This window comes from Bombina bombina, chromosome 3, assembly GCF_027579735.1.
Source record: "Bombina bombina isolate aBomBom1 chromosome 3, aBomBom1.pri, whole genome shotgun sequence".
Taxonomy (NCBI): domain Eukaryota; kingdom Metazoa; phylum Chordata; class Amphibia; order Anura; family Bombinatoridae; genus Bombina; species Bombina bombina.
Genome location: NC_069501.1, coordinates 98,319,369 through 98,345,556, shown reverse-complemented (window position 1 = coordinate 98,345,556; position 26,188 = coordinate 98,319,369). Strand labels below are relative to the sequence as shown.

Sequence of the window (26,188 nt, the reverse complement as noted above, 5' to 3'; positions counted from 1 at the left end):
CTGGTTAATGTTTTTGTTAGAAACAACTTTTGGAAGAAAACCAGGTTTAGTACGTAAAACCACCTTATCTGCATGGAACACCAGATAAGGAGGAGAACACTGCAGAGCAGATAATTCTGAAACTCTTCTAGCAGAAGAGATTGCAACCAAAAACAAAACTTTCCAAGATAATAACTTAATATCAACGGAATGTAAGGGTTCAAACGGAACCCCCTGAAGAACTGAAAGAACTAAATTGAGACTCCAAGGAGGAGTCAAAGGTTTGTAAACAGGCTTAATTCTAACCAGAGCCTGAACAAAGGCTTGAACATCTGGCACAGCTGCCAGCTTTTTGTGAAGTAACACAGACAAGGCAGAAATCTGTCCCTTCAGGGAACTTGCAGATAATCCTTTTTCCAATCCTTCTTGAAGGAAGGATAGAATCTTAGGAATCTTAACCTTGTCCCAAGGGAATCCTTTAGATTCACACCAACAGATATATTTTTTCCAAATTTTGTGGTAAATCTTTCTAGTTACAGGCTTTCTGGCCTGAACAAGAGTATCGATAACAGAATCTGAGAACCCTCGCTTCGATAAGATCAAGCGTTCAATCTCCAAGCAGTCAGCTGGAGTGAAACCAGGTTCGGATGTTCGAACGGACCCTGAACAAGAAGGTCTCGTCTCAAAGGTAGCTTCCAAGGTGGAGCCGATGACATATTCACCAGATCTGCATACCAAGTCCTGCGTGGCCACGCAGGAGCTATCAAGATCACCGACGCCCTCTCCTGATTGATCCTGGCTACCAGCCTGGGGATGAGAGGGAACGGCGGGAACACATAAGCTAGTTTGAAGGTCCAAGGTGCTACTAGTGCATCCACTAGAGCCGCCTTGGGATCCCTGGATCTGGACCCGTAGCAAGGAACTTTGAAGTTCTGACGAGAGGCCATCAGATCCATGTCTGGAATGCCCCACAGCTGAGTGACTTGGGCAAAGATTTCCGGATGGAGTTCCCACTCCCCCGGATGCAATGTCTGACGACTCAGAAAATCCGCTTCCCAATTTTCCACTCCTGGGATGTGGATAGCGGACAGGTGGCAGGAGTGAGACTCCGCCCATAGAATGATTTTGGTCACTTCTTCCATCGCTAGGGAACTCCTTGTTCCCCCCTGATGGTTGATGTACGCAACAGTTGTCATGTTGTCTGATTGAAACCGTATGAACTTGGCCCTCGCTAGCTGAGGCCAAGCCTTGAGCGCATTGAATATCGCTCTCAGTTCCAGAATATTTATCGGTAGAAGAGATTCTTCCCGAGACCAAAGACCCTGAGCTTTCAGGGATCCCCAGACCGCGCCCCAGCCCATCAGACTGGCGTCGGTCGTGACAATGACCCACTCTGGTCTGCGGAATGTCATCCCTTGTGACAGGTTGTCCAGGGACAGCCACCAACGGAGTGAGTCTCTGGTCCTCTGATTTACTTGTATCTTCGGAGACAAGTCTGTATAATCCCCATTCCACTGACTGAGCATGCACAGTTGTAATGGTCTTAGATGAATGCGCGCAAAAGGAACTATGTCCATAGCCGCTACCATCAACCCGATCACTTCCATGCACTGAGCTATGGAAGGAAGAGGAACGGAATGAAGTATCCGACAAGAGTCTAGAAGCTTTGATTTTCTGGCCTCTGTCAGAAATATCCTCATTTCTAAGGAGTCTATTATTGTTCCCAAGAAGGGAACCCTTGTTGACGGAGATAGAGAACTCTTTTCCACGTTCACTTTCCATCCGTGAGATCTGAGAAAGGCCAGGACGATGTCCGTGTGAGCCTTTGCTTGAGGAAGGGACGACGCGTGAATCAGAATGTCGTCCAAGTAAGGTACTACAGCAATGCCCCTTGGTCTTAGCACAGCTAGAAGGGACCCTAGTACCTTTGTGAAAATCCTTGGAGCAGTGGCTAATCCGAAAGGAAGCGCCACGAACTGGTAGTGCTTGTCCAGGAATGCGAACCTTAGGAACCGATGATGTTCCTTGTGGATAGGAATATGTAGATACGCATCCTTTAAATCCACCGTGGTCATGAATTGACCTTCCTGGATGGAAGGAATAATAGTTCGAATGGTTTCCATCTTGAACGATGGAACCTTGAGAAACTTGTTTAAGATCTTGAGATCTAAGATTGGTCTGAACGTTCCCTCTTTTTTGGGAACTATGAACAGATTGGAGTAGAACCCCATCCCTTGTTCTCTTAATGGAACAGGATGAATCACTCCCATTTTTAACAGGTCTTCTACACAATGTAAGAATGCCTGTCTTTTTCTGTGGTCTGAAGACAACTGAGACCTGTGGAACCTCCCCCTTGGGGGAAGTCCCTTGAATTCCAGAAGATAACCTTGGGAGACTATTTCTAGCGCCCAAGGGTCCAGAACATCTCTTGCCCAAGCCTGAGCGAAGAGAGAGAGTCTGCCCCCCACCAGATCCGGTCCCGGATCGGGGGCCAACATTTCATGCAGTCTTGGTAGCAGTGGCAGGTTTCTTGGCCTGCTTTCCCTTGTTCCAGCCTTGCATTGGTCTCCAAGCTGGCTTGGCTTGAGAAGTATTACTCTCTTGCTTAGAGGACGTAGCACCTCGGGCTGGTCCGTTTCTACGAAAGGGACGAAAATTAGGTTTATTTTTTGCCTTGAAAGGCCGATCCTGAGGAAGGGCGTGGCCCTTACCCCCAGTGATATCAGAGATAATCTCTTTCAAGTCAGGGCCAAACAGCGTTTTCCCCTTGAAAGGAATGTTAAGTAGCTTGTTCTTGGAAGACGCATCAGCCGACCAAGATTTCAACCAAAGCGCTCTGCGCGCCACAATAGCAAACCCAGAATTCTTAGCCGCTAACCTGGCCAATTGCAAAGTGGCGTCTAGGGTGAAAGAATTAGCCAATTTGAGAGCATTGATTCTGTCCATAATCTCCTCATAAGGAGGAGAATCACTATCGACCGCCTTTATCAGCTCATCGAACCAGAAACATGCGGCTGTAGCGACAGGGACAATGCATGCAATTGGTTGTAGAAGGTAACCCTGCTGAACAAACATCTTTTTAAGCAAACCTTCTAATTTTTTATCCATAGGATCTTTGAAAGCACAACTATCCTCTATGGGTATAGTGGTGCGTTTGTTTAAAGTGGAAACCGCTCCCTCGACCTTGGGGACTGTCTGCCATAAGTCCTTTCTGGGGTCGACCAAAGGAAACAATTTTTTAAATATGGGGGGAGGGACGAAAGGAATACCGGGCCTTTCCCATTCTTTATTAACAATGTCCGCCACCCGCTTGGGTATAGGAAAAGCTTCTGGGAGCCCCGGCACCTCTAGGAACTTGTCCATTTTACATAGCTTCTCTGGGATGACCAACTTGTCACAATCATCCAGAGTGGATAATACCTCCTTAAGCAGAATGCGGAGATGTTCCAACTTAAATTTAAATGCAATCACATCAGGTTCAGCCTGTTGAGAAATATTCCCTGAATCAGTAATTTCTCCCTCAGACAAAACCTCCCTGGCCCCATCAGACTGGGTTAGGGGCCCTTCAGAGATATTAGTATCAGCGTTGCCATGCTCTTCAGTATCTAAAACAGAGCAGCCGCGCTTACGCTGACAAGTGTTCATTTGGGCTAAAATGTTTTTGACAGAATTATCCATTACAGCCGTTAATTGTTGCATAGTAAGGAGTATTGGCGCGCTAGATGTACTAGGGGCCTCCTGAGTGGGCAAGACTCGTGTAGACGAAGGAGGGAATGATGCAGTACCATGCTTACTCCCCTCACTTGAGGAATCATCTTGGGCATCATTGTCATTATCACATAAATCACATTTATTTAAATGAATAGGAATTCTGGCTTCCCCACATTCAGAACACAGTCTATCTGGTAGTTCAGACATGTTAAACAGGCATAAACTTGATAACAAAGTACAAAAAACGTTTTAAAATAAAACCGTTACTGTCACTTTAAATTTTAAACTGAACACACTTTATTACTGCAATTGCGAAAAAACATGAAGGAATTGTACAAAATTCACCAAATTTTCACCACAGTGTCTTAAAGCCTTAAAAGTATTGCACACCAAATTTGGAAGCTTTAACCCTTAAAATAACGGAACCGGAGCCGTTTTAAACTTTAACCCCTTTACAGTCCCTGGTATCTGCTTTGCTGAGACCCAACCAAGCCCAAAGGGGAATACGATACCAAATGACGCCTTCAGAAAGTCTTTTCTAAGTATCAGAGCTCCACACACATGCGACTGCATGCCATGCCTCTCAAAAACAAGTGCGCCACACCGGCGCGAAAATGAGGCTCTGCTTATGCTTTGGGAAAGCCCCTAAGGAATAAGGTGTCTAATACAGTGCCTGCCGATATTCTTATATCAAAATACCCAGATAAAATGATTCCTCAAGGCTAAATATGTGTTAATAATGAATCGATTTAGCCCAGAAAAGTCTACAGTCTTAATAAGCCCTTGTGAAGCCCTTATTTATGATCGTAATAAACATGGCTTACCGGATCCCATAGGGAAAATGACAGCTTCCAGCATTACATCGTCTTGTTAGAATGTGTCATACCTCAAGCAGTAAGAGACTGCATACTGTTCCCCCAACTGAAGTTAGTAGCTCTCAACAGTCCTGTGTGGAACAGCCATGGATTTTAGTTACGGTTGCTAAAATCATTTTCCTCATACAAACAGAAATCTTCATCTCTTTTCTGTTTCTGAGTAAATAGTACATACCAGCACTATTTCAAAATAACAAACTCTTGATTGAATAATAAAAACTACAGTTAAACACTAAAAAACTCTAAGCCATCTCCGTGGAGATGTTGCCTGTACAACGGCAAAGAGAATGACTGGGGTAGGAGGAGCCTAGGAGGGATCATGTGACCAGCTTTGCTGGGCTCTTTGCCATTTCCTGTTGGGGAGGAGAATATCCCACAAGTAAGGATGACGCCGTGGACCGGACACACCTATGTTGGAGAAAAGAGAACATTCAGGTGGGATCCACTTTCTATTCTGATTCGTGGAGGGCATACTGATCTAGCGAACTAGAGGAGAGAGGGTTTAATCACTTTAAGGTGACCCAGAGACAGGAGTGCATACTCAAACTGTTTAGAGACTATGGGGCAGTTTGAAATGGAGGAACAAACAAGAATGAGTGTTGTAAGACATTATATGGAGTTGTAATTTGAATGGAGGCAGAAACTAAAAAAATGACAACTTTCTCTAGTGTACACAGCACTATTACTAAATATTGGCCTCCTGAAATCAATAAATAAGTCAAATATTGAACTCATTAAATCAATAAATATGTTTCTTTTTCATTTAAAAAGGTTTTTTTGTTTTTAATTTTGTTTAAATATTAGCAGTGACGTCAGGATAATGGAAAAATACAAAAAAATTTAATTAATTTAAAAAAGAAATAGTGATCTGATTTTCATGAACTCTTGAGTACAAAACAGATCACACTGGGTAATACTGTACCATGCGCTTTCATAAAAAAATAATAAGTTCAGAATATTTTAGAGAGAGAACAATAAATAACATAAAACTTTGATTTAGTTTAAAAAACACACACAAGAAAAACCTTTCTTAAGGCGAAATACCTACCAATAAGGCTTGGTTATGGAATATAATGCTTTTAAATTACTCTTTATCAAGGAACAGAATGTTACTGTAGAACTGGGCTCTGAACATCAATCTGCCACGTCAAGAACTTTGCAAATCTGCTTGAAAAAGATTTTTACATGCCAGCAAAACCAGCAAGAAACAAAATTGTAATAATATTTTTTTTTGGGTCTGTGTAGATGTCTTTTGCAATCGCTGAAGTTCCCTTCATATAAAAAAAAAAGGATTTTGTTTTAAAACAGTACAAGTGACCACACCCTACTGGGGCATAGACAGATTACAATTACTGTACAACAACAAAAAATAGTTGGAAGCTAATTACTTTCTATTTAAAGGTACACAACTACAACATAGATCACTGAGCAAGATTCCTATTGGTTGATGCTGGGATTTAATAGATAATAGAGAGCAACACCTGCAAAACGATAGATCTCAAATATATAATGAAATGAATCATTATTATTTCTTTGTAAAGCCCATATGTCATTGTCACCACTATTATGTTAGGTGCATGAGTACAATAACATGAATTACAAAGGGTAGAAGGCATTGCCCATGAGTTACCCTCTGGTATAAGCTGCCTTTATGTAGGAGGATTTTTACACAACAGGTGAGCTCACTTGCTAAAGGAAGTATAGGAAGACAGTTCAGAAGGAAAACAAGGCAAGAAAATGTATCTCTGAATGGATGTGTTTTATAGAATGTTTGATATTCCTAAAGCTAGAGGCAAGTCTTACAGGGGGAGACAAAGAATTGCAAAGAAATGGTGTTCTAGAAAAGCCTAGTAGATGGGATAGGGATGCAGTAATGAGAGAGAAGCAGAGAAGCCGATCTTGGGCAGAGTGAGGAGTCTATTTGCAGTCAAGGCAGAAGTATAGGAGGGTGTAGTGTTAACAAGAGCTTTGTAGATAAGGGTATAGATTTGGAATGTTATTCTTGAGGTTAAAGGAAACCGATGGAAAGAGAGGAACAGCAGATGAGGAGAGATCTGTACAATGATTGGCCTGGCCCAGGAGTTCATAATGGACTGCAGTGGGAATGAAACAGTTGTGAGTAAATTGGCTTAAAGGGACATAAATGTGCAAAAGGAAAATGCTCTGTGTTACAGCATTTATTTAATGCACTGCTTGCATAGGACTGTGTATTTAACCATTGCAAATGTGTTAAGCCTATAGTTTAATTCATGTCCAGACAAGCAATGCACTACTTTGACCTAGAGGAACACATCTGGGGAGCCAATGACAAGAGGCATATGTGTGTTGCCACCAGACAACAGCTATCTCCCACTACTGCATTTCTGCTTGTGAGGCTATCTGGGTATGCTTTTCATACCAAAAACATAATTTATGTAAGAACTTACCTGATAAATTCATTTCTTTCATATTAGCAAGAGTCCATGAGCTAGTGACGTATGGGATATACATTCCTACCAGGAGGGGCAAAGTTTCCCAAACCTCGAAATGCCTATAAATACACCCCTCACCACACCCACAAATCAGTTTAACGCATAGCCAAGAAGTGGGGTGATAAGACAAAAGTGCGAAAGCATAAAAAAATAATAATTGTGCTTTATACAAAAAATCATAACCACCACAAAAAGGGTGGGCCTCATGGACTCTTGCTAATATGAAAGAAATGAATTTATCAGGTAAGTTCTTACATAAATTATGTTTTCTTTCATGTAATTAGCAAGAGTCCATGAGCTAGTGACACATGGGATAATGACTACCCAAGATGTGGATCTTCCACGCAAGAGTCACTAGAGACGGAGGGATAAAATAAAGACAGCCAATTCCGCTGAAAATAATCCACACCCAAAATAAAGTTTAAATCTTATAATGAAAAAAACTGAAATTATAAGCAGAAGAATCAAACTGAAACAGCTGCCTGAAGTACTTTTCTACCAAAAACTGCTTCAGAAGAAGAAAACACATCAAAATGGTAGAATTTAGTAAAAGTATGCAAAGAAGACCAAGTTGCTGCTTTGCAAATCTGATCAACCAAAGCTTCATTCCTAAACGCCCAGGAAGTAGAAACTGACCGAGTAGAATGAGCTGTAATCCTTTGAGGCGGAGTTTTACCCGACTCGACATAAGCATGATGAATTAAAGATTTCAACCAAGATGCCAAAGAAATGGCAGAGGCCTTCTGACCTTTCCTAGAACCGGAAAAGATAACAAATAGACTAGAAGTCTTTCGGAAATTCTTAGTAGCTTCAACATAATATTTCAAAGCTCTAACTACATCCAAAGAATGCAATGATCTCTCCTTAGAATTCTTAGGATTAGGACACAATGAAGGAACCACAATTTCTCTACTAATGTTGTTAGAATTCACAACCTTAGGTAAAAATTTAAAAGAAGTTCGCAACACTGCCTTATCCTGATGAAAAATCAGAAAAGGAGACTCACAAGAAAGAGCAGATAATTCAGAAACTCTTCTAGCAGAAGAGATGGCCAAAAGAAAGAAACAAAACTTTCCAAGAAAGTAATTTAATGTCCAGTGAATGCATAGGTTCAAACGGAGAAGCTTGAAGAGCCCCCAGAACCAAATTCAAACTCCAAGGAGGAGAAATTGACTTAATAACAGGTTTTATACAAACCAAAGCTTGTACAAAACAATGAATATCAGGAAGATTAGCAATCTTTCTGTGAAAAAGAACACAAAGAGCAGAGATTTGTCCTTTCAAGGAACTTGCAGACAAACCTTTATCCAAACCATCCTGAAGAAACTGTAAAATTCTCGGAATTCTAAGAGAATGCCAGGAAAAATGATGAGAAAGACACCAAGAAATGTAAGTCTTCCAGACTCGATAATATATCTTCCTAGATACAGATTTACGAGCCTGTAACATAGTATTAATCACAGAGTCAGAGAAACCTCTTTGACTAAGAATCAATTGTTCAATCTCCATACCTTCAAATTTAAGGATTTGAGATCCTGATGGAAAAAAGGACCTTGTGACAGAAGGTCTGGTCTTAACGGAAGAGTCCATGGTTGGCAAGAGGCCATCCGGACAAGATCCGCATACCAAAACCTGTGAGGCCATGCTGGAGCCACCAGCAGAACAAACGAGCATTCCTTCAGATTCTTGGAGATTACTCTTGGAAGAAGAACTAGAGGCGGAAAGATATAAGCAGGATGATACTTCCAAGGAAGTGACAATGCATCCACTGCTTCCGCCTGAGGATCCCTGCATCTGGACAGATACCTGGGAAGTTTCTTGTTTAGATGAGAAGCCATCAGATCTATTTCTGGAAGTCCCCACATTTGAACAATCTGAAGAAATACCTCTGGGTGAAGAGACCATTCGCCTGGATGTAACGTTTGGCGACTGAGATAATCCGCTTCCCAATTGTCTATACCTGGTATATGAACCGCAGAAATTAGACAGGAGCTGGATTCCGCCCATACCAGTATTCGAGATACTTCTTTCATAGCCAGAGGACTGTGAGTCCCTCCTTGATGATTGATATATGCCACAGTTGTGACATTGTCTGTCTGAAAACAAATGAACAATTCTCTCTTTAGAAGAGGCCATGACTGAAGAGATCTGAAAATTGCACGGAGTTCCAAAATATTGATTGGTAATCTCACCTCCTGAGATTCCCAAACCCCTTGTGCTGTCAGAGACCCCCAAACAGCTCCCCAACCTGTCAGACTTGCATCTGTTGAAATCACAGTCCAGGTCGGAAGAACAAAAGAAGCCCCCTGAACTAAACGATGGTGATCTGTCCACCACGTCAGAGAGTGTCGTACAATCGATTTTAAAGATATCAATTGAGATATCTTTGTGTAATCCCTGTACCACTGGTTCAGCATACAGAGCTGAAGAGGTCGCATGTGAAAACGAGCAAAGGGGATCGCGTCCGATGCAGCAGTCATAAGACCTAGAATTTCCATGCATAAGGCTACCGAAGGGAATGATTGAGACTGAAGGTTTCGACAAGCTGAAATCAATTTTAGATGTCTCTTGTCCGTTAGTGACAGAGTCATGGACACTGAATCTATCTGGAAACCTAAAAAGGTTACCCTTGTCTGAGGAATCAATGAACTTTTCGGTAAATTGATCCTCCAACCATGATCTTGAAGAAACAATACAAGTCGATTCGTATGAGATTCTGCTAAATGTGAAGACTGAGCAAGTACCAAGATATCGTCCAAATAAGGAAATACCACAATACCCTGTTCTCTGATTACAGACAGAAGGGCACCGAGAACCTTTGTAAAAATCCTTGGAGCTGTTGCTAGGCCAAACGGCAGAGCCACAAACTGGTAATGCTTGTCTAGGAAAGAGAATCTCAGAAACTGAAAGTGATCTGGATGAATCGGAATATGCAGATATGCATCCTGTAAATCTATTGTGGACATATAATGCCCTTGCTGAACAAAAGGCAGGATAGTCCTTATAGTTACCATTTTGAATGTTGGTATCCTTACATAACGATTCAATATTTTTAAATCCAGAACTGGTCTGAAGGAATTCTCCTTCTTTGGTACAATGAAGAGATTTGAATAAAACCCCCGTCCCTGTTCCAGAACTGGAACTGGCATAATTACTCCAGCCAACTTTAGATCTGAAACACATTTCAGAAATGCTTGAGCCTTCGCTGGATTTATTGGGACACGGGAAAGAAAAAATCTTTTTGCAGGAGGCCTTATCTTGAAGCCAATTCTGTACCCTTCTGAAACAATGTTCTGAATCCAAAGATTGTGAATTGAATTGATCCAAATTTCTTTGAAAAATCGTAATCTGCCCCCTACCAGCTGGGCTGGAATGAGGGCCGCACCTTCATGTGGACTTTGGAGCTGGCTTTGGTTTTCTAAAAGGCTTGGATTTATTCCAGACTGGAGATGGTTTCCAAACTGATACCGCTCCTGCGGGTGAAGGATCAGGCTTTTGTTCCTTATTGTGACGAAAGGAACGAAAACGATTATTAGACCTAAATTTACCTTTAGATTTTTTATCCTGTGGTAAAAAAGTTCCTTTCCCTCCAGTAACAGTTGAGATAATATAATCCAACTGTGAACCAAATAATTTATTACCCTGGAAAGAAAGGGAAAGCAAAGTTGACTTAGAAGACATATCAGCATTCCAAGTTTTAATCCATAAAGCTCTTCTAGCTAAAATGGCTAGAGACATATACCTGACATCAACCCTAATGATATCAAAGATGGCATCACAAATAAAGTTATTAGCATGTTGAAGAAGATTAACAATGCTATGAGAATTATGATCTGTTACTTGTTGCGCTAAAGTTTCTAACCAAAAAGTTGAAGCTGCAGCAACATCCGCTAAAGATATAGCAGGTCTAAGAAGATTACCTGAACATAAGTAAGCTTTTCTTAGAAAGGATTCAATTTTCCTATCTAAAGGATCCTTAAAGGAAGTACTATCTGCCGTAGGAATAGTAGTACGTTTAGCAAGAGTAGAGATAGCCCCATCAACATTAGGGATTTTGTCCCAAAACTCTAATCTGTCAGATGGCACAGGATATAATTGCTTAAAACGTTTAGAAGGAGTAAATGAATTACCCAAATTATTCCATTCCCTGGAAATTACTTCAGAAATAGCATCAGGGACAGGAAAAACTTCTGGAATAACTACAGGAGATTTAAAAACCTTATTTAAACGTTTAGATTTAGTATCAAGAGGACCAGAATCCTCTATTTCTAATGCAATTAAGACTTCTTTAAGTAAAGAACGAATAAATTCCATTTTGAATAAATATGAAGATTTATCAGCATCAACCTCTGAAACAGAATCCTCTTAACCAGAGGAATCATTATCAGAATCAGAATGATGATGTTCATTTAAAAATTCATCTGAAAAATGAGAAGTTTTAAAAAACCTTTTACGTTTACTAGAAGGAGGAATAACAGACATAGCCTTCTTAATGGATTTAGAAACAAAATCTCTTATGTTAACAGGAACACTCTGAGTATTAGATGTTGATGGAACAGCAACAGGTAATGTAACATTACTAAAGGAAATATTATCTGCATTAACAAGTTTGTCATGACATTCATTACATACAACAGCTGGAGGAACAGATACCACAAGTTTACAGCAAATACACTTAACTTTGGTAGATCCAGCACTAGGCAGCGATTTTCCAGAAGTATCTTCTGACTCAGGGTCAATCTGGGACATCTTGCAATATGTAATAGAAAAAACAACATATAAAGCAAAATTGATCAAATTCCTTAAATGACAGTTTCAGGAATGGGAAAAATGCCAATGAACAAGCTTCTAGCAATCAGAAGCAATAAACAAAGAGACTTAAATAATGTGGAGACAATAGTGACGCCCATATTTTTTAGCGCCAAAAAAGACGCCCACATTATTTGGCGCCTAAATGCTTTTGGCGACAAAAATGACGCCACATCCGGAACGCAGACACTTTTGGCGCAAAAAAACCGTCAAAAATGACGCAACTTCCGGCGACACATATGACCCCGGAAACAAAGAAAAAATGTTTGCGCCAAAAAAGTCTGCGCCAAGAATGACGCAATAAAATGAAGCATTTTCAGCCCCAGCGAGCCTAACAGCCCACAGGGAAAAAGTCAAATTTTAAGGAAAGAAAAAAATTGATTTATTCATATGCATTATCCCAAATATGAAACTGACTGTCTGAAATAAGGAACGTTGAACATCCTGAATCAAGGCAAATAAATGTGTGAACACATATATTTAGAACTTTATATAAAATTGCCCAACCATAGCTTAGAGTGTCACAGAAAATAAGACTTACTTACCCCAGGACTACATGTAGTAGAAAGCCAAACCAGTACTGAAACGAGAATCAGTAGAGGTAATGGTATATATAAGAGTATATCGTCAATCTGAAAAGGGAGGTAAGAGATGAATCTCTACGACCGATAACAGAGAACCTATGAAATAGACCCCGTAGAAGGAGATCATTGAATTCAAATAGGCAATACTCTCTTCACATCCCTCTGACATTCACTGCACGCTGAGAGGAAAAACTGGGCTCCAGCCTGCTGCGGAGCGCATATCAACGTAGAATCTAGCACAAACTTAATTCACCACCTCCACAGGAGGCAAAGTTTGTAAAACTGATTTGTGGGTGTGGTGAGGGGTGTATTTATAGACATTTTGAGGTTTGGGAAACTTTGCCCCTCCTGGTAGGAATGTATATCCCATACGTCACTAGCTCATGGACTCTTGCTAATTACATGAAAGAAATAATAAAGTAAATTAGATAATAGAAGTAAATTGAAATGTCATGTTTTATCTGAACCATAAATGTTTGCCATATGAAGTATAATAATATGGCAAATATTGTGTGTAATAGGATGAGGTAACTGGAAAGTGCATGGTCTGCTGAAAATAAAACAAACAAACACAAGTTACTGGTGTGGGTATCTTCTATAAAAACTAAAATGAAACAGGTTTGTAAAAGTCTACACATTAATTACAGACAGTCAGCAGTTAAACAATGTAAGTAAAACAGAATTTATGCTTACCTGATAAATTACTTTCTCCAACGGTGTGTCCGGTCCACGGCGTCATCCTTACTTGTGGGATATTCTCTTCCCCAACAGGAAATGGCAAAGAGTCCCAGCAAAGCTGGTCACATGATCCCTCCTAGGCTCCGCCCACCCCAGTCATTCGACCGATGGACAGGAGGAAATATATATAGGAGAAACCATATGATACCGTGGTGACTGTAGTTAGAGAAAATAATTCATCAGACCTGATTAAAAAACCAGGGCGGGCCGTAGACCGGACACACCGTTGGAGAAAGTAATTTATCAGGTAAGCATAAATTCTGTTTTCTCCAACATTGGTGTGTCCGGTCCACGGCGTCATCCTTACTTGTGGGAACCAATACCAAAGCTTTAGGACACGGATGAAGGGAGGGAGCAAATCAGGTTACCTAAACGGAAGGAACCACAGCTTGCAAAACCTTTCTCCCAAAAATAGCCTCCGAAGAAGCAAAAGTATCAAATTTGTAAAATTTGGCAAAAGTGTGCAGTGAAGACCAAGTCGCTGCCTTACATATCTGGTCAACAGAAGCCTCGTTCTTGAAGGCCCATGTGGAAGCCACAGCCCTAGTGGAGTGAGCTTTGATTCTTTCAGGAGGCTGCCGTCCAGCAGTCTCATAAGCCAATCGGATGATGCTTTTAAGCCAAAAAGAAAGAGAGGTAGAAGTCGCTTTTTGACCTCTCCTTTTACCAGAATAAACAACAAACAAGGAAGATGTTTGTCTGAAATCTTTAGTAGCCTCTAAATAGAACTTTAGAGCACGGACAACGTCCAAATTGTGTAACAAACGTTCCTTCTTTGAAACTGGATTCAGACACAAAGAAGGTACAACTATCTCCTGGTTAATATTTTTGTTAGAAGCAACTTTAGGAAGAAAACCAGGCTTAGTACGCAAAACCACCTTATCTGCATGGAACACCAGATAAGGAGGAGAACACTGCAGAGCAGATAACTCTGAAACTCTTCTAGCAGAATAAATTGCAACCAAAAACAAAACTTTCCAAGATAGTAACTTAATATCTATGGAATGTAAGGGTTCAAACGGAACCCCTTGAAGAACTGAAAGAACTAGATTTAGACTCCAGGGAGGAGTCAAAGGTCTGTAAACAGGCTTGATCCTAACCAAAGCCTGAACAAATGCTTGAACATCTGGCACAGCTGCCAGTCTTTTGTGTAGTAAGACAGATAAAGCAGAGATCTGTCCCTTTAGAGAATTTGCAGATAATCCTTTCTCCAAACCTTCTTGAAGAAAGGAGAGAATCTTAGGAATTTTTATCTTATTCCATGGGAATCCTTTGGATTCACACCAACAGATATATTTTTTCCATATTTTATGGTAAATTTTTCTAGTTACATTTTTTCTGGCCTGAACCAGAGTATCTATCACCGAATCTGAAAACCCACGCTTTGATAGAATCAAGCGTTCAATCTCCAAGCCGTCAGTTGGAGGGAGACCAGATTTGGGTGTTCGAATGGACCTTGAACAAGAAGGTCCTGTCTCAAAGGTAGCTTCAATGGTGGAGCCGATGACATATTCACCAGGTCTGCATACCAAGTCCTGCGTGGCCATGCAGGAGCTATCAAGATCACCGAGGCCCTCTCCTGATTGATCCTGGCTACCAGCCTGGGAATGAGAGGAAACGGTGGGAATACGTAAGCTAGGTTGAAAGTCCAAGGAGCTACTAGTGCATCTACTAGAGTCGCCTTGGGATCCCTGGATCTGGACCCGTAGCAAGGAACCTTGAAGTTCTGACGAGACGCCATCAGATCCATGTCTGGAATGCCCCATAATTGAGTTATTTGGGCAAAGATTTCCGGATGGAGTTCCCACTCCCCCGGATGAAATGTCTGACGACTCAGAAAATCCGCTTCCCAATTTTCCACTCCTGGGATGTGGATCGCAGACAAGTGGCAGGAGTGATCCTCCGCCCATTGAATTATTTTGGTCACTTCTTTCATCGCCAGGGAACTCTTTGTTCCCCCTTGATGATTGATATAAGCAAAAGTCGTCATGTTGTCTGATTGGAACCTTATGAATTTGGCCTTTGCTAGTTGAGGCCAAGCTATGAGAGCATTGAATATCGCTCTCAGTTCCAGAATGTTTATCGGGAGAAGAGACTCTTCCCGAGACCATAGACCCTGAGCTTTCAGGGATTCCCAGACCGCACCCTAGCCCACTAGACTGGCGTCGGTCGTGACAATGACCCACTCCGGCCTGCAGAAGCTCATTCCCTGGGACAGATGGTCCAGGGTCAGCCACCAACGGAGTGAATCTCTGGTCTTTTGATCTACTTGAATCATTGGAGACAAGTCTGTATAATCCCCATTCCACTGTTTGAGCATGCACAGTTGTAATGGTCTTAGATGAATTTGTGCAAAAGGAACTATGTCCATTGTTGCAACCATCAATCCTATTACTTCCATGCACAGCGCTATGGAAGGACGAGGAACAGAATGAAGCACTTGACAAGAGCTTAGAAGTTTTGATTTTCTGACCTCTGTCAGAAAAATCCTCATTTCTAAGGAATCTATTATTGTTCCCAAGAAGGGAACTCTTGTTGACGGGGACAGAGAACTCTTTTCTTTGTTCACCTTCCATCCGTGAGATGTGAGAAAGGCTAGAACGATGTCCATATGAGCCTTTGCCTTTGACAGGGACGACGCTTGTATTAGAATGTCGTCCAAGTAAGGTACTACTGCAATGCCCCTTGGTCTTAGAACCGCTAGAAGGGACCCTAGCACCTTTGTGAAAATCCTTGGAGCAGTGGCTAATCCGAATTGAAGAGCCACAAACTGGTAATGTTTGTCCAGAAAAGCGAACCTTAGGAACTGATGATGTTCCTTGTGGATAGAGATATGTAGGTACGCATCCTTTAGATCCACGGTAGTCATAAATTGACTTTCCTGGATGGTGGGTAGAATCGTTCGAATAGTTTCCATTTTGAACGATGGTACCCTGAGAAATTTGTTTAGGATCTTCAAATCCAAAATTGGTCTGAACGTTCCCTCTTTTTTGGGAACTACGAACAGATTGGAATAAAATCCCATTCCTTGTTCCTTTATTGGAACTGGGTGTATCACTCCCATCTTTAACAGGTCTTCTACACAATGTAAGAATGCCTGTCTCTTTATTTGGTTTGAGGATAAGTGAGACTTGTGGAACCTTCCCCTTGGGGGTAGTTCCTTGAATTCCAGGAGATAACCTTGAGAAACTATTTCTAGCGCCCAAGGATCCTGAACATCTCTTGCCCAAGCCTGAGCAAAGAGAGAGAGTCTGCCCCCCACCAGATCCGGTCCCGGATCGGGGGCTACTCCTTCATGCTGTATTGTTAGCAGTGGCAGGCTTCTTGGCCTGCTTACCCTTGTTCCAGCCTTGCATTGGTTTCCAGGCTGGTTTGGGTTTTGAGGCATTACCCTCTTGCTTAGAGGATGCAGAATTAGAGGCTGGTCCATTTCTGCGAAAGGGACGAAAATTAGGCTTATTTTTAGCCTTAAAAGACCTATCCTGTGGAAGGGCGTGGCCCTTTCCCCCAGTGATGTCTGAAATAATCTCTTTCAAATCAGGTCCAAATAAAGTTTTACCTTTGAAAGGAATGTTAAGTAATTTTGTCTTGGATGACACATCCGCTGACCAAGACTTAAGCCAAAGCGCTCTGCGCGCCACAATAGCAAACCCTGAATTTTTCGCCGCTAATTTTGCTAATTGCAAAGCGGCATCTAAAATAAAAGAGTTAGCCAATTTAAGTGCGTGAACTCTGTCCATAACCTCCTCATATGGAGTTTCTCTACTGAGCGACTTTTCTAGTTCCTCGAACCAGAACCACGCTGCCGTAGTGACAGGAACAATGCATGAAATTGGTTGTAGAAGGTAGCCTTGCTGTACAAAAATCTTTTTAAGCAAACCTTCCAATTTTTTATCCATAGGATCTTTGAAAGCACAACTATCTTCGATAGGAATAGTAGTTCGTTTGTTTAGAGTAGAAACTGCCCCCTCGACCTTGGGGACTGTCTGCCATAAGTCCTTTCTGGGGTCGACCATAGGAAATAATTTCTTAAATATAGGGGGAGGAACAAAAGGTATGCCGGGCTTTTCCCACTCTTTATTTACTATGTCCGCCACCCGCTTGGGTATAGGAAAAGCGTCGGGGGGCACCGGAACCTCTAGGAACCTGTCCATCTTGCATAATTTCTCTGGAATGACCAAATTGTCACAATCATCCAGAGTAGATAACACCTCCTTAAGCAGTGAGCGGAGATGTTCTAATTTAAATTTAAATATCACAACATCAGGTTCAGCTTGATGAGAAATTTTTCCTGAATCTGAAATTTCTCCCTCAGACAAAACCTCCCTCATGGCCCCTTCAGATTGGTGTGAGGGTATGACAGAACAATTATCATCAGCGTCCTCTTGCTCTTCAGTGTTTAAAACAGAGCAATCGCGCTTTCTCTGATAAGTAGGCATTTTGGATAAAAGATTTGCTATGGAGTTATCCATTACAGGCGTTAATTGTTGCATGGTAATAAGTATTGGCGCACTAGATGTACTAGGGGCCTCCTGTATGGGCAAAACTGGTGTAGACACAGTAGGAGATGATGTAGTATTATGTTTACTCCCCTCATTTGAGGAATCATCTTGGGCAATATCATTATTTGTGGCAGTACTGTCCTTACTTTGTTTGGACGCTATGGCACAATTATCACATAAATTTAAATGGGGAGACACATTGGCTTTCATACATATAGAACATAGCTTATTTGAAGGTACAGACATGTTAAACAGGCTTAAACTTGTCAACAATGCACAAAAAACGTTTTAAAATAAAACCATTACTGTCACTTTAAATTTCAAACAGAAAACACTTTATTACTGAATATGTGAAAAAGTATGAAGGAATTGTTCAAAAATTACCAAATTTTCACCACAGTGTCTTAAAAGTATTGCACACCAAATTTCAGAGCTTTAACCCTTAAAATAACGGAACCGGAGCCGTTTTTCAATTTAACCCCTATACAGTCCCAGATACAGTCTTTGCTAAGAGCCAACCAAGCCCTGAGGGGAATACGATACCAAAAGAAGCCTTCTAAAAGCTTTTTCAGAGATTCTTAGATCCTCACACATGCATCTGCATGCCCTGCTCTCAAAAAACAACTGCGCATTAATGGCGCGAAAATGAGGCTCAGTCTATGACTAGAAAGGCCCCCTGACTGAAAAAGGTGTCCAATACAGTGCCTGCCGTTTTATAAACGTTCCCCAAGATTATAAATGTCAATTGTTAGCCTAAATTTGAATAATATGCACAAATAAAGCAATCGATTTAGCCCATAAAAATGTCTACCAGTTTTTTAGCCCTTAATAAGCCCTTTATTCTGTTTGTTTTTGACTAAGAAAATGGCTTACCGGTCCCCATGAGGGGAAATGACAGCCTTCCAGCATTACACAGTCTTGTTAGAAATATGTCTAGTCATACCTTAAGCAGAAAAGTCTGCTAACTGTTTCCCCCAACTGAAGTTACTTCATCTCAACAGTCCTATGTGGAAACAGCAATCGATTTTAGTTACTGTCTGCTAAAATCATCTTCCTCTTACAAACAGAAATCTTCATCCTTTTCTGTTTCAGAGTAAATAGTACATACCAGCACTATTTTAAAATAACAAACACTTGATAGAAGAATAAAAACTACATTTAAACACCAAAAAACTCTTAACCATCTCCGTGGAGATGTTGCCTGTGCAACGGCAAAGAGAATGACTGGGGTGGGCGGAGCCTAGGAGGGATCATGTGACCAGCTTTGCTGGGACTCTTTGCCATTTCCTGTTGGGGAAGAGAATATCCCACAAGTAAGGATGACGCCGTGGACCGGACACACCAATGTTGGAGAAATACAATTTACCATCTACTAGATACAATACTGTTTTTTGTTTGAAACATGTCGCTAGAGCCCTTTAGTTTAATAGCGCAGGGTGTAGCATATACAGCGCTATCATTTCATAAAGCTGATGCTTAGGAACTTTGTACTTCTGTCAGATCTTTCCAATAGACACAATAAAGCCAACAAGTTTTAGTGACTGCAGTGAAATATCAGACTCTTCCAGTGCTGAATAAAAATTAAATGTTGCTAGATTACAAACAGACAAGGCATTTTAGTTTATTTGTACAGTCACCAGACTCTTCATAAAACAGCAACTACCATCATAGGTTTCACATTAACACAACATGTGTGTGTATATATATATATATATATATATATCTACATATCACAACTGCACAATCGAGATTTGGGCGTAGATTTAACAAATGTCGGGTTGACATGATTCACTGTAGCAAATAATGTCCACCCAACATCGATAAATGCAGTCAGCATACTGTGTCGGCATTTATCATTGCTTGTGCAATGCCGCCCCCTGCACATTCGCTAGCAGGGGGTGCCAATCATCCCGATCGTATCTGATCGGGATGATTGCAATCTGACACCTCAGAGGTGGCGGACGGGTTAAGACGCAACAGTCTTACGACCGCTGCTTCTTAAATCCTGATTGCGGCTGCTTAATAAATCGGCCCCTTGGCCTCAGCATAAGTGCTAATAATTCCCACAGAGCATGGATTTTACCCACTTCCTCCTACCTTGGCAACTAGTAACACACACACAACAGCCAATTTATCCCCTTGTTAGTCAGTAACAGAGAGATCAGGTAACCCCATGGCATCTAATAACACATGCAGAGCAAGCCAGTAACAACAGCCAACTTTTATTTTTATCCCTTGGATGCCAGTAACACACAAAGCAAGCATTTTACCCCTTTGGATGCCAGTAACCCATGCAAATTAATAACACCTTTATTTCAGCAAAACACAGATATTTTATTGTTTCCACTGAATGTCCAGCAATACTTATAGAATGATGATTTAGCCCCTTTGTGCCAGAAACACGTACAGTATACAGCTGTGATTATACACCTTACCTAAAAATATCCCAATGAGAGCAGGAACACTACTTTGTTCCAACGACATACACGTTGCTCTGATTTCATCTTCCTAGCTGCCTGTAAATATAAATCTATGTCAGTTAAACTAATGTAAATGTGACTTTGTTCTGTTGGCAATGGTACCTGGGTTTAATTTGTTGTGCAACCTTTTGCACATTCACCACTGATACTCTATCCTTTATGGGTATAGTCACAACTTTCCAAATTAACTGGCACCACAAGGAGTAATTCTCAATCAATTTTTATAGGCTTATTTTTTTTAGTACAATGTGCCTATTACTAAAGGGACAGTACACACCAAAAATGTTATTGTTTAAAAAGATAGAAAATCCCTTTATTTACCATTCCCTAGTTTTGCATAACCAACGCAGTTATAGAAATATATTTTTTACCTCTGTAATTACCTTGTATCTGAGCTTCTGCAGATTGCCTCCTTATCGCAGATCTTTTGACAGATTTGCATTTCAGGCAATTAGTGCTAACTCTTAAATAACTTCACGTGCATGAGCACAATGTTATCTAATATAAAACACATGAATTAACACCCTCTAGTTGTGAAAAACTGTCAAATGCATTCAGATAAGAGGCGGACTTCAGGATCTTAGAAATTAGCATATGAGCCTACCTAGGTTTAGATTTCAACTAAGAATAACAAGAGAACAAAGCAAATTTGATGATAAAAGTAAATTAGAAAGTTGTTTAAAATGATGTGCCCTATCTGAATCATGACTTTACTGCTCCTAAGGTTGAGCAAATCTCACATTCTGACATTCAAATAGCAAAACAACATGTTCCATTTAATGTATCAAATGTATTATTCAAATGATTATAACATTTGATTTAAAATAAAAATACTTTTGATACAATACAATTAGCATTTGAATGTTGATTCTTATTAGTATTATATTATGTTTAACAAAAGAAGCAAACCGTTTGCCATCTTCTATGAGTAACCCTGTGATCGTTATGTATGAAAATCAGTCTAAATGCAGGGAAAAGAGAAATGAATTAAAAGCTTTAATGGCCAACGAAGTTAACTCTTGTACATGCATAAAAAAATGTATTGACTAAAAAATACAAGAAAAAATAAAAACATGACTTGATAATGGCTTTAAAAAGCCAGCAACGTCTAAAGCACTGTTAATAATGCATGTAAAACACAGGTTTATTGAACTGTCAGTAAAACAATATGCGAACAAAGAAATTGCCACTGTTTGCTAAATTTAAAGGGACACTAAACCCACATTTTTCTTTCATGATTCAAATAGAATTTACTGCTATTATCAATTTTTCTTCATTCTATTGCTATCTTCATTTAAAAAAAACATGATTGTAAAGATTAGGAACTGGTTATGCTTGCTTGTTTATTGGTGGCTAAATGTAGCCACCAATAAGCAAACACTATCCAGGGTGCTGAACCTAAAATGGGCCGGCTCCAAAGCTTTACATTCCTGCTTTTTAAATAAAAAACGTGATATTAGGAGTAAATTAGAAAGTTGCTTGAAATTTCATGCTCTATTTGAGGCCTATTTATCAAAGGTCTTGCGGACCTGATCTGACAGTGCGGATCAGGTCCACAAGACCTCGCTGAATGCGGAGAGCAATACGCTCCCAATGGACCGCCAGCAAGGAGGTGTCAATCAACCTGATCGTACTCGATCGGGTTGAATTATGGCGATTCCTGTCCGTCTGCTCAGAGCAGACAGACAGGGTTATGGAGCAGCGGTCTTTAGATAACTGCTGTTTCTGGCGAGTCTGAAGACTCGCCAGAAACACGGGCCCTCAAGCTCCATACGGGTTTTCCCAATGCTTATTTGCTTAGATTATAAACTGCAAATAAAAACACAGTAAGCAAAAACATTTAAATTCTTAGTTCTTTAAAATTGTACTGAACCCTGTGTTGAGATGGGGATAAAGACAGCCAGACAGACAGACATATTATTTGTGTGTATTGCTAAACAGTGTTTATTATATATTACATAATAATGAGCAGGAAAAGGAGAGCTAAAGGTAGCATGTTTAGCTTTTATGTTTCATTGTCTACCAATAGAGATGCAGGAATTGTCTCCTATTAGCTGGTAAGAAATATATTTCACAAACTAGTTTTGCACAAACATGATCTCTCGGTTTGTTTTACAAAAAGAATAAACAGACTGTTATTAAAATAAATATGTTGCTGTAAAGAGTGATTCTTCACATAGTTTTAAACGTATTTTTTATTTGAATGTTTATTTCAGTGAGATAACAGGGAATCAGTTTATTTCATTTGTTTCTATGACACGCATTTCCTAATCATCATATTGCTTGAACTTTAGTATTTATAGCCTCAGTCATCCATTTTCTAATCTGAGTATCTGATACAGTGCTGTCCTTTCTGGAAAGATACAATAGATAGCATTTATACAATATTCCCAGCCTGCACTTGGCAAATTAGATTTTTTTGTAATGATTAAGATAGAGAATACAATTTTGAACAACAGTCCAATTTACTTCTATTATCTAATGTGCTTCATTCTTTAGATATCCCTTGTTGAAGAAATAGCAATGCACGTGAGTGAGCCAATCACACGAGGCATCTATGTGAAGCCTCCAATCAGCAGCTTCTGAGCCTATCTAGATATGCTTTTCAACAATGTATATCAAGAGAATGAAGCAAATTAGATAATAGAAGTTAATTGGAAATTTGTTTAAAATTACATGCACTTTCTAAACCATGATAAAAAAAAATGGGGGTTTCATGTCCCTTTAAAGGGCTAGTCTAGTCAAAATTAAACTTTCATGATTCAGATAGAGCATGCAATTTTAAGCAACTTTCTAATGTACTCCTATTATCAAATTTTCTTTGTTCTTTTGGTATCTTTATTTAAAAAAGCAAGAATGTAAGCCCATTTTTGGTTCAGCATCTGGGTAGTGCTTGCTGATTGGTTGCTACATTTAGACACCAATCAGCTAGTGCTACCCAGGTGCTAAACCAAAAATGGGCAGTTCCTAAGCTTACATTCTTGCTTTTTCAAATAAAGATACCAAGATTACAAAGAAAATGTGTAAATAGGAGTAAGTTATAAAGTTGCTTAAAATTGCCTGCTCTATTTGAATCATGAAACAAGGGACATTGTACACCCGATTTTTCTTTGCATAAATGTTTTGTAGACGATCCATTTATATAGCCCATTATTTAAAAAAAATATTGTGCTGATTTTCAGACTCCTAGCCAAGCGTCAGATGTATACGCTTGTTTACAGTCTACTTCTTGCTTCTGTTTGTTTAATCTGTCTATTCAAATATAGGGAATGGGGGAGTGTCTGCTCCCAGCCCCTTTCAGTGTGTGTCCCAGCATAACCTCATCAACAATGCTAAACTGGGAGCTTCTAATTAAGTTTTTAAAAGGTTTTATACTGAATTTTTATATCAGTATCTGTGCATATTATTCTTTATGTGGGTCTGTGAGCATATGAAGGTTTGTGAAATTTGCAGGTGCATAAGCAAAACCATCTGGTTAAAGTGCTGCTTTGTATTGTGTGTGACAAGTATACATTTCTACATTAGTTATAGGGATAATATGCTCAAAAATATACTATAATGCATGCAAAGGCTGGTTAAATTGATTTTGAAAATACTAACAAGAAGCACATGTGTGTACACTGCTCGTCCCTAAGGACTTGATGTTCATTGGTAAAGGACAATTACTGCATAGCTATTGGCAGACCAGACTATACCTCCACAAACACAGAGGGGGGGAAATATATACCTGCAGTTTAAAGAAATATTCATGCATTAAAAAGGACCATATCAAAAAACTCTTCTAGAGACAGCAAATAAAAAAAAAATAACAAGTAGAATTTCTAATATGTATTCAGGGTCGGCTCAAAGGGGGGGCATTGGGGGGCAATGCCCCCTCAAATAGAATGCTGTGCCCCCCAGGGCAAAAGACGTGATTTAAAAAAAAATTTTTTTATTTTTTTTACATTTTAAAAGTGACGGAACATCCAGGGTCCCAAATGTTGCATCAACCATTTGCAGCCACTGGGCCCTGGAGATCCGCCACTGGAGGGCCCAGCTAATCTCTTTACTCTCCTCTATTTACAACCAGATAACAAATAAAGTTGCATTTCCCTGCTGGTGCTCTCACAGTTAACCTAGGGCTTGCAATGCCCCTCCTCCTGCTAGCCCACTTACTACAGAGCTGAAGTGAGATGATGACATCATCAGACCTCTGCAGGAAGTGCTGGGAGAAGCTAACAGTCAGTGAGAGGGAAGGCAGAAGTAATTTTGTGAAAACACAGCCATATAACCTATGTGTGTGTGCGAGTAGTATCCCTTCCCTATTGTGCTTTATAGCCTGGCAGACACAGATAAACAAGCAAATTGGGAATTCCTTGGTTTCCCCACTGCAGGTCACACAAAACAAGTGTGCATTGTGCCTGCTTTATCTGCAGTGATCAGTGTAAAATGTGTGTCAGATTATAGGTGCTCAAATACACACACTTCAAATGTAGCTGTGGGACAATGAGTGAAATAGCCTTATGTTTATTATTTACATGTTTCAAAACATCTCCTATTTGTCACCAAGGTTGTTTTACTATATTTATATATATATATATATATATATATATATATATATATATATATATATATATATATATATATATATACATACACATACATACATACATACATATATACACACAATACACACACTGTGTGTGTATATATATATATATTGTTTGTGTATATATATATATATATGTGTATATATACATATATACCATGTGTGTGTGTGTATATGTGTATATGTGTGTGTATATATATATATATATATATATATATATATATATATATATATGTGTGTGTGTGTGTGTATGTGTATATGTGTGTGTGTATATATATATATATATATATATATATATATATATATATTATTTGTGTGTATATACATACTGTATATACTGTGTGTTTGCTGGTAAATATCATTAATAATATCTGTACAAGTAATGTACTGCTTGGCACTCAAACTTATTGTCACATAAAAGCTTATTTGATCATTAGTAGGGTCATTGGTAGAGCTACACATGCAAAAAGTGTCCACTGGCTGTGTCATATGTGGGAGACATTCCTGAGATATGACAAATGTAACCCCTGCACTGCCATAAATCTGGTAAATGTAACTGCTGCAGCACTGCCAGACATCTTATAAATGTAACCCCTATACTCCTTGAGATATGACACATGTAACCGCTGCACTTCCAGAAATATAAACAAATCTAACTCCTGCACAGCCAGAGATCTGATAAATGTAACCACTGGACTGCCACAGTAGGTCTGCTCTTATTTTGACTCTCATACATGCTTTTTAAATGCGTGCCCCCTCGTGAAAAAAAATGCTCTCCCATTTCATTCGTTCTGGAGCTGACCCTGTATGTATTAACATGCCATGACAACATCTGTCAGTAAGATTTATGATATGAAAAGATTGGACAGCCCTACACTATTTTCATGACGTTGAGAAATAGAACTATAACTAAACATGAATTTTCAGTTTTTAATATTCCAACCACAGGGTACAGAATCCTCACAGCAATCACTTCTCTCACAGTGGTGGTTATCATGAAATCCCACTGCTCAAATAACCCCAGCCTGCTCCACAATTCTTATAAATGCACAGTCATGTTAAAAGCCAGACAAGTAAAGAAATATTCCTTCACCCCATAAACGAAAAAAAAAAAAAAAAAACTTTATAAGTATTATATTTATGTCAATTTATTCAAACTTTTGTCACTTTGTATGTCATGGTAAAATCATGTCCAAAAAATATTTTTCCCCAAGATCTCTCTTGTATCTAAAGGGTTAATGTTCTCATCAGTGCTACTAAAATGTGGGGACGTTTCAGTAGTTTTATGTATATGCATAATATATCAGCAGCAGCTAAGCACTGCATTTTACAAAAAATCTGCCTGCAAAATAAATGTTTTATAAGCATTTACAACTATAATTTTGTTAGCAGTCCAGTGACATGTGACTTGCAAAGCTTCAAGTATGTTTATCTTATTCATCTGTCTGTAA

General features: G+C 39.7%; 1 protein-coding gene across 1 annotated transcript in view; it reads right to left on the bottom strand.

The window, feature by feature from the left end:
* Window positions 1-26,188, bottom strand: part of KCNJ6 (potassium inwardly rectifying channel subfamily J member 6) — a 623,969-nt gene that overhangs the window by 369,430 nt on the left and 228,351 nt on the right. The window lies entirely within an intron of this gene.